At 42.6% G+C, this 10,116-nt stretch overlaps 1 pseudogene; it reads left to right on the forward strand.

The window, feature by feature from the left end:
* Window positions 1-2,798: 2,798 nt before the first annotated feature.
* On the forward strand, window positions 2,799-6,458 carry LOC118097262 (ankyrin repeat and SOCS box protein 6-like; annotated as a pseudogene).
* Window positions 6,459-10,116: the final 3,658 nt, after the last annotated feature.

Raw genomic sequence — 10,116 nt, forward strand, 5'->3', positions numbered from 1 at the left:
GATTTTTAAACCACACAATAAGAAAATCTCTATATGAGGTTTGGAATAGGTATAAAAATTTATTGGAACGTAAAACTCCATGGTGGCTTTCGCCACTGGCAGCTATAACTGTTAAAAAGAAAAATATGGAAAGAAATTGGGCCACCTATAAAGATTTACTTGTAGAAGTTGAAAAGAAATTAAAATTGAGATCATTTGAAGAGTTAAGAGGAATGCTGACAGATTGGTTGCAGTATCATCAATATTTAGAGAAGATAATAAAAATAATGGCTTTACAAATAAAAAGTCAAAACTGGAGACTGAGCTATTGGAGAGTAAAAGTAAAACATTGTCTAAAATGTATAATTTATTGTTAGAGTGGTACACCAAAAAGAAGAGGTCTAAACGGTGATTATTAAATGGGCTAAACATTTTGGATACAATATTCAATTACAGGCATGGGAAAGATTATGGGAAAAAGGTTTGAAATTCACTGCCTGTACAGCTTTAAAGGAAAATATAATGAAGATGATGTATATATGGTATCTGACACCATCTAAACTTACCAAAATGTACAGGACAAGTGATAAAGCATGTTGGTAATGTAGGACAAATGATGGGAATTTTTATCACATGTGGTGGACTTGTCCTAAAGTTAAAGCCTACTGGGGTATGATTTATAATGAGCTTAAGAAAATGTTTAAAAACACTTTTCCTAAGAAACCAGAGGCTTTCCTTTTGGGAATAATAGGAGATGAAATCCCCAGGAAAGATAACAATGCATTTCTTTACGCCACAACGGCTGCGAGACTTCTTCTAGCCCAGAAATGGAAACAACAAGACATTCCAACATTAGAAGAAAGGCAGACCAAGATGATGGAATATGGTGAACTGGCAAGACTATCCGGCAAGATCCGAAACCAGTGAAACCAAGTGTTTGAAAGTGACTGGAGTAAACTTATAGACTATTTGAAAGAACATTATAAATACCTGACTACATTAACAGGACTCGTTTGCAAAAATGAGTTTGTAACTCGTTTATAAGTGTATAAAAATCTTTAATAGTTAAATAAAAAAGATAAACAAGAAAAGCGATGCTGCACCTTTAAGCATGTAACCATGTGACGATTCTATACACCTGCATTGTATTTAACTGCTTGATATGAGTTTGAACACTAGCTGTGCCTGTGAATATCTTCTTTATCCTGAGCAAACTGTTTTGTATGATTGGGTAAGATATAGCATGAGATAGATGTTTTATCATTTCTTTGGCTTACCACACATTGTAATTGGAGTGTTATTTGTACTATGCAGCCCTTTGGATATATATCCGGAAATATATATCCGGAAAACAGGTCTTCTTTCGCCCACCTGCGCCATTCTCATCAGGGTGGTGGCTTCGATTCGCCTTCCCGTGATTGATCCATATACATGGTTTTGTGTTTCCAACTCAAGACCCTTCGAAGAACATTCCATCTAGTTCATCTTTGATAAGCGGCTTTGAACATTTTTCATATTCTCCTTTGAGCTACCCTCACCGTTGTGGCGACACAAGGTTGCCGTTCCATGTTTGGACTCATGCTACCTGTTGAATGGTTCATTAATCCAGTCTATATAATGTTTACTGTGCATGTGATTTGTTTAGCTACAGTTTTGCTTTGATCCATTCCTTGTTCACAGTATTCCCAGATCTTGACTTACATATGGCACCTTAGTAGGTTTGTTGTTTGAATGGTTACTAGCCTATCCCTACTCTTAGCTATTATTTCAGTAAATTTGGTTTTATATTGACCAGCCAGTTTGTGGTGTTGCTGTTTTGTTTTGTTGTACTATTATTGTTATGTATTAAGTTAACTGCAGCACTCCTTCTGGCCACCGTGGCTGCAGTTCTTACCATGCCCACTGTGGCTGCAGTTCTCACTCAGGTCCACAACATGCAAATGAAGGATTGAGAGTGCTGTTCACGGATTGGGTAGCTAGGGGAAGTTTGTTACTGTTGCAAGTTCCTGAGTACTATATAAGCCAGTTGGCTAAGCTACTATTCAGTCTGGACTCAGAGATAAAATAAAGAGCTGGTTGTTTTGAGAGCTGTGTCTTCATCCTTCTTGCCCACTATTCTACAATTATTATTGTCACCACATTTGATAGTCTGTGTATATAATTTGTTGTGTGGGCAGGCAGTCCCCATATCCAAAGGACCAACGGTCGGACTCTTTTACTAGGCAAGGCAGCAGGGTGGTGCAAGGATTAGGATGTCAGACTACAGGACCCGGGAGACCAGGGTTCAAATCCCATACACAACCTCATGAAGCTCTCTGGACACGACCCTTGGGGTCAGTGTCATTGCTTCTGGGCCTAGGCCTACCTCGCAGGGTGGTTGTGAAGATGGAACAGGGAGGGGAGAGACCTATGAACCCCACCTTGAGCTCCTTGAAAATAAAAATAACATCCCTGAATGTGCAAGGGCTCAGTGTTTCCTAAAAACCAACAGCCAATTAGCCTGCTAGGAGAGGCAGTCGGGCGCAGCGGATAAGGGTTGTGGAACTAGTAAACCAGAGTTCAAATTCCCCATTCAGCCACGTGAAGGTGCCTTAAGCAACAGTTGGGCCGGTTGCTATCTCACCTGCAGCCTAGCCTACCTCGTAGGATTGTTGTGCGGGCATGGGAACCAGGTCACCTTGAGGTCCTTGGAAGAAAAGTGAGGATGTTTCAGTGTGACAAATTAACAAATTGTGCCAAATTGGTAAAAAAAATAAAGGTGTGTTTCTCTGTTTTCAAAAGATCCAATCACTTATAATACGTCTTTGCACATTGTCGTGATGCGGAACAAGCCGGACATGGTGGAGCTGTTGGTGCAGCGAGGTGTGGACATCAACCGGAGAAACTGTGTAAGCTGCTGCCATTTTTATTTTCATTATTAACATTTATATCAAACCTTCCCCCCCCACACACACACCAAGGAACTAAAAGTGGTGTAGATGGTTCTCTCAACTCTGTGAGGTAGATCAGACTTAGAGACGCAGTGACTGGCCCAAGGTTACACCCAGTGATCTTCATGCCAAGTGGGGATTTGAACCCTGGTCACTCCCAGCTCCTAGCAAGGAGAGACAAGGGGAGCAAGGAGAGACAAGGGGGTCTTCTTAAATGAGCAATGCAAAGAAATAGAGGAAAACAATAGAATGGGGAAAACCAGAGATCTGTTCAAGAAAATTGGAGATATGAAAGGAACATTTCGTACAAAGATTACCATAATCAAGGACAAAAGTGGTAAGGACCTAACAGAAGCAGAAGACATCAAGAAGAGGTGGCAGGAATATACAGAGGAATTATACCAGAAAGATATGGAGGTCTCCTACACCCCAGGTAGTGTGGTTGCTGACCTTGAGCCAGACATCTTGGAGAGTGAAGTCAAATGGGCCTTAGAAAGCACTGCTAATAACAAGGCCAGTGGAAGTGATGATATTCCAGCTGAACTATTTAAAATTTTAAAAGATGATGCTGTTAAGGTGCTACACCCAATATGCCAGCAAGTTTGGAAAACTCAGCAATGGCCAGAGGATTGGAGAAGATCAGTCTACATCCCAATTCCAAAGAAGGGCAGTGCCAAAGAATGCTCCAACTACCGCACAATTGCGCTCATTTCACACGCTAGCAAGGTTATGCTTAAAATTCTACAAGGCAGGCTTAGGCAGTATGTGGACCGAGAACTCCCAGAAGTGCAAGCTGGATTTCGAAAGGGCAGAGGAACCAGAGACCAAATAGCAAACATGCGCTGGATTATGGAGAAAGCTAGAGAGTTCCAGAAAAATGTCTACTTCTGCTTCATTGACTATGCAAAAGCCTTTCTGTGTCGACCACAGCAAACTTTGGCAAGTTCTTAAAGAAATGGGAGTGCCTGATCACCTCATCTGTCTCCTGAGAAATCTCTATGTGGGACAAGAAGCTACAGTTAGAACTGGATATGGAACAACTGATTGGTTCAAAATTGGGAATGGACTACGACAAGGTTGTATATTGTCTCCCTGCTTATTTAACTTATATGCAGAATTCATCATGCGAAAGGCTGGACTAGATGAATCCCAAGCCGGAATTAAGATTGCCAGAAGAAATATCAACAACCTCAGATATGCAGATGACACAACCTTGATGGCAGAAAGCGAGGAGGAATTAAAGAACCTTTTAATGAGGGTGAAAGAGGAGAGCGCAAAATATGGTCTGAAGCTCAACATCAAAAAAACCAAGATCATGGCCACTGGTCCCATCACCTCCTGGCAAATAGAAGGGGAAGAAATGGAGGCAGTGAGAGATTTTACTTTCTTGGGCTCCTTGATCACTGCAGATGGTGACAGCAGTCACGAAATTAAAAGACGCCTGCTTCTTGGGAGAAAAGCAATGACAAACCTAGACAGCATCTTAAAAAGCAGAGACATCACCTTGCCGACAAAGGTCCGTATAGTTAAAGCTATGGTTTTCCCAGTAGTGATGTATGGAAGTGAGAGCTGGACCATAAAGAAGGCTGATCGCTGAAGAATTGATGCTTTTGAATTGTGGTGCTGGAGGAGACTCTTGAGAGTTCCATGGACTGCAAGAAGATCAAACCTATCCATTCTTAAGGAAATCAGCCCTGAGTGCTCCCTGGAAGGACAGATCGTGAAGCTGAGGCTCCAATACTTTGGCCACCTCATGAGAAGAGAAGAATCCTTGGGAAAGACCCTGATGTTGGGAAAGATTGAGGGCACTAGGAGAAGGGGACGTCAGAGGACAAGATGGTTGGACAGTGTTCTCGAAGCTACGAACATGAGTTTGACCAAACTGCGGGAGGCAGTGGAAGACAGGAGTGCCTGGCGTGCTATGGTCCATGGGGTCACGAAGAGTCGGACACGACTAAACGACTAAACAACAACAACAACAACACTCCCAGCTCCTAGCCCAGCACACTAACCATTACACCATGCAGGCACTATTCTTATTATTATGGAATTGACTGATCAGCAGCCTGCTCCCAGCCATTTAAAACACAAGCATTAAAAAAACTGGTTTGAGATCAATTACAATTGCAAGAATAAAGTGGGTTCCTAAACAGATGCATCTTGAGTGTTAAAGGGTAAAGAGGCACATCTTCGGTGTATGACAGGAATTGTACAGGCAGCGACCATTTTTCCGCCTGTCTGATTAGCACATGATCACGCTCGTCGCTGCCGATACAGAAGTGGCCCTGAAAACAGGGTTGAGGCTTGCTTATGCATGATCTGCCAATGCATACAGGGGGTCAGGATCGCAACCCCCACCCACCCACCCCAAATGGCCACCACCTGTGTAGTCTGGCACCCTCTTTCCACCACATGGCATTTTCCCTAACACAACCTGCCTGGGCGGGTTGGAACGATAAAAGTGTAAGCACTGATCAATCCAAATGTATTGTTACGAGATATATGATCTATATAGATAATGGATTACTTAGGCAAACAAGATGCATATATATTTAAGAACATTATTCTTTATTTTAGGTTAACTGAAAGAAATATGAATAATCATGCATTGCCGCAATGTATTCTCAACTTCAAATACTTCCAACACGGTTCTGAACACATTATTGGCATTACTTTAAATAAGGGTTAAGATATAAATGTGATAGAGGGCCATATATTTATTTTCTCTTTTTCTTATTTTCTCTTTCTCTCTTTTTCTTCCTTGGTTTGGCTTTTATTGTGTTTGATGTCGAATACTTTTAGTAAAAAAAATTGATTAGAAAAAATAGGAAAATGATGACGGTGGGGATGCTGCCAATAGTCATTAAACACACACACACACACACATTAAACTGGCTGTTTCTTTATTGTCCCTGCCCTTCAGGAGCCAATGTGAAGGCCACAACAAAAAGATGGCAACACCGTCTTCTCCTCTATCATCTCCCTCCTTTGGAAGACAGTGGGAGGTGATGAAGAGGAGGCTTGGACTGTCAACCATTTCTGCTTCCAGGTCACTCAGCTGCTGATGACCCATGGGGCCAACCTACGAGTCCCTCACCCTCGTGTGCCTGAATAACTTCCAGCTCCGCTTTCTCCTCCTGCGCTTCCTCCTGGAGTTTGGGGCATCCTACAACTGCACCCTCCACGGGCCTGCCTGCTGCTCAGGCTTAAGGAGCATCTTCCTACCTATGGTGGTTAGAGGACGACACCTTCTCTGCTGACCTCTTTCAGAAGGCCAAGAAGGTGCTGGAGCTCTTGGCCTCGACCTCCCAGATCATCGAGCTCCCCAGCAACTTCCATATCAACCTCAGCAACTGCCGGTTCCATAGGAAGAGGATCTCGGACCTCTTCACCAGCCTGAAGGAGCTGGAACACTCCCCTCCTACGTTGAAGCACATGTGCCAGGTCTTCCTGTGGCAGCATCTCAGACCCTGTCCAGTCGAAGAAAAGGTCAAGGCCCTCCCGCTTCCCAACTTGTTGAAAATGTATCTCCTCTTTTTTTCCAAATAAAAATAAAAATGGAAATATTAATAAAACTAAGAGAACTCGGAGGCCTTGCGTTACCAGATTTGAAAAGATATTTTGAAGCGGCAAGCTGGATTTGGATTAAGGAGTGGTTGACATTGAAAACGCCAGATATTTTAGAGCTGGAGGGTTGTAATAAAATATACGGCTGGCACGGATATTTAATGTATGAGAGGTGTAAGATACATAAAGATTTTAAAAACCATACGATCAGGAAGGCCTTGATAGAGGTGTGGGAAAGAACAAGGGAAAAAAATAATAGATAAAACACCTTGGTGGCTTTCGCCACTGGAGGCTAATGCGACATTAAATTGTTATAAAAAAGAAAATTGGCCAACGTATAGAGAGATGACAAAAAATGAAAATGAAAATATTTTATTAAAGGACTATGAAGAACAAAAAAATGGGAATAACTTGGCTGCAATATATCCAAATAAAAACAACAGTTGAGAAAGATAAGAAAACTAAGGGATTTGACAAGGGGGTGTCGAGATTCGAAAGGGAAGTGCTTAATAGCAACGAAAAACTACTCTCTAAAATGTACAAATTTCTAGACGAATCAGAGATGGATCAAGAGGTAAAAAATAAATACATAAACAAGTGGGAGCAAGATCTAGGTCATGGAATAAAGACGGCAGATTGGAAAAAATTCTGGGTGAAGAATATAAATTTTACGGCATGTTACACCATAAGAGAAAATTTTCTAAAACTCCATTATAGATGGTACCTGGCACCAGATAGGCTAGCGAAAATGAATAAAAATACAAACAACAAATGCTGGAAATGTCAAAATAAGATCGGTACCTTCTTCCACATGTGGTGGACATGCCCAGAGATTCATAAGTTTTGGGAAATGGTACATATAGAAACCCAGAAATTAATAAAAACACCCTTTGTTTAAAAGGCAGAGGCCTACCTCCTAGGAATATTAGACAATGACATACCACAGGATAGAGTAAACATCTTTCTATATGCGTCAACAGCCGCTAGAATGGTTATCACTAAAAACTGGAAAGGGAATCACATCCCGGTGGAGGTCTATGCAATGATTTGATCTTTATTTCGTGCTCGAAAGCAATGTGTTATACCTTTATATTTCTTACCAGTTTTCTTTTCAATACTTGACAAATTTATTCCAATGTGTTAAATTCTTTATTCTTTTTTCTTTTCATTTAAATGTGTACATTTTAATAATTTTTTTCATTGTAATAAAAATATTTAATAAATAAAAAATGTATCTCCTCATAGACCTGAGATCTGCGGAGGCAGCTGTCTGACTCATAGCTGCCAAGTACACCGTATTCCCTGGGAAACCCCCATTTTTCCTTACCATTTCCCGGCGGTCTCCCGTTTGAGCTCTTCTCCCATAAATCTCCCTTAAATCCGCTCCTGCCGGCAGCCATTTTTCTGGTGCCGGTTTGCCCATCTATGGGCACCAGAAAATGGCCGTTGCTGGCGCCGGAAATAGCTTCTACGCATGCCCGGCGGCCATCTTAGGGATGGCCACATGGCAGCGGCCATCTTGGAGGTGCCGCTGCTGCTGCTAATCCCGTATTTTTCTACGGGAGACTTGGCAGGTATGGTCTGACTTGGACTTGAATTCTTGAATTGAGAGCCAGTGTGGTGTAATAATAATAATAATAATAATAATAATAATAATAATAATAATAATAATTTTATTTATACCCCAACCTCCCCAGTCATAACCGGGCTCAGGGCAGCTAACACCAATAAAATTACAGTAAGACATAAAAGAAAAGAAAACAATTAATTAAAATACAGATTAAAATACAATATTAAAATTTAAAATGCAGCCTCATTTTAAGTAGTCCATAAATCAGTGGTTAAAAGCGGTAGACTCGTAATCTGGGGAACCGGGTTCGTGTCTCCACTCCTCCACATGCAGCTGCTGGGTGACCTTGGGCTAGTCACACTTCTTTGAGGTCTCTCAGCCTCACTCACCTCACAGAGTGTTTGTTGTGGGGGAGGAAGGGAAAGGAGAATGTTAGCCGCTTTGAGACTCCTTAAGGGGAGTGATAAAGCGGGATATCAAATCCAAACTCCTCTTCTTCTTCTGGTCTCTCCCAGGTGCTAGGCCAACACTCTAACTACTACACTATCCAGATGTTGGGAGATTCAGAAAAGATAAAAGAAAGGAATTCTTCACATAAACTGTGGAACTCAATTCCACAAGAGGCAGCAATGGGGGTGGCTTTGAAAGGGAATTAGACAAATTAATGGAAGGTAAGGCTATTGACGGCTGCGAGCTATGATGGCTATGCTCTTGCCTTACCTTCCAAGTTCCGGACTGCAAAATCCGGGACCGGCAGCCATTTGACACCGGAAGTTGCGTCGATGTAACTTCCGGTGTCGCTTTGCCCTTCTATGGGCACCAAAAATGGCCGCCGCCGGCTTCGAAAGTCGCTTGTACGCATGTCAGGAAGTGCGTCGACGCAACTTCCGGTGTCACTCCGCCCATCTATGGGCACCAAAAATGGTGCCCATAGAAGGGCAAATCGGAAAGAAAAAAAATGGCTGCCGGCAGGAGAAAATAACGGAGAAAAACGGGAGACGAAGTGATACGGGGGACCACCGGGAAAAGGTAAGTAAAAAAGGGGTTTTCCCGGGGGAAACGGGAGACTTGGCAGCTATGGCTCTTGCTGCCAGAGCTGCTGGAAGCTGCTGGAAGCTGCAGGAGGGGATACAGCTCTTTGTGTTCGAATCCTGGTCTCAGGTTTCCCCACAGGCGTTTGGGCGATCCAGCAGGCACGTCTTATGGGCTTACGTTGCTGGACTCCAGATGTCAGGTCCATGAGGCATCATGGCCAAGGATCAGTCATACTGAAAAGGTCCATTGTGCTGTAGTGGTTAGAGTGTCAGACTAGGACCTGGGAGAGACCAGGGTTCAAATCTCCACTTGGCCACGAAGCTCACTGGGTGACCTTCGGGGGCCAGTCACTGCCTGTCAGCCTCGCAGAGTTGTTGTAGGGATTTGAGAAGGAGAACCATATATGCCACCTTGAGCTCCTTGTAGAAAAAGTTTGAATATAAATGCAATAAATAAAATAAAATAAAATGTAGTCTGGCAACATCCGAGGGGATAAAGGGTGCCTGATGGTCACATCTGCCAATCCCTGCATTGCTGGAGGTTGGACTAGATGACCCTTGGTGTCCCTTCCAACTCTACAATTCTAATAATAATAATAATAATAATAATAATAATTTTATTTTATACCCTGCCCATCTGACTGGGTTTCCCCAGTCACTCTATTCTGGGGCAATTCAATTATCCTGTAAGGCTCCTTAAAGTAATCAGAGTTCTATGATCCAATGGGATGTGTTTTCAGAAAAATATTCCATCCACTTTCTCAGCCAGGGAGGCAGGTGATTCTTGTTGCTTCTGGCTTCCATTGCCCAACACCCATCAATCACAATCCTAGTCTGACGCGAACATCAGAGGATGAATCTGACCACAGCCGGATACCTGTGAACAACGGCATCCTAAGGGTGAAGACAGGCGTGCTAAAACTGCATGGTGTTGTTTTTTTTCCTGTCCCAGAACAGAACCTTTTGGCATGATGAGGTTGAAGAGTAAGGGCAGCCAAGGAGTGTTTATTTTCCAGTGCCCAGGACAGGGATGGAA

Source organism: Zootoca vivipara, chromosome 14 (assembly GCF_965207765.1).
Source record: "Zootoca vivipara chromosome 14, rZooViv2.hap1.1, whole genome shotgun sequence".
NCBI classification, from domain to species: domain Eukaryota; kingdom Metazoa; phylum Chordata; class Lepidosauria; order Squamata; family Lacertidae; genus Zootoca; species Zootoca vivipara.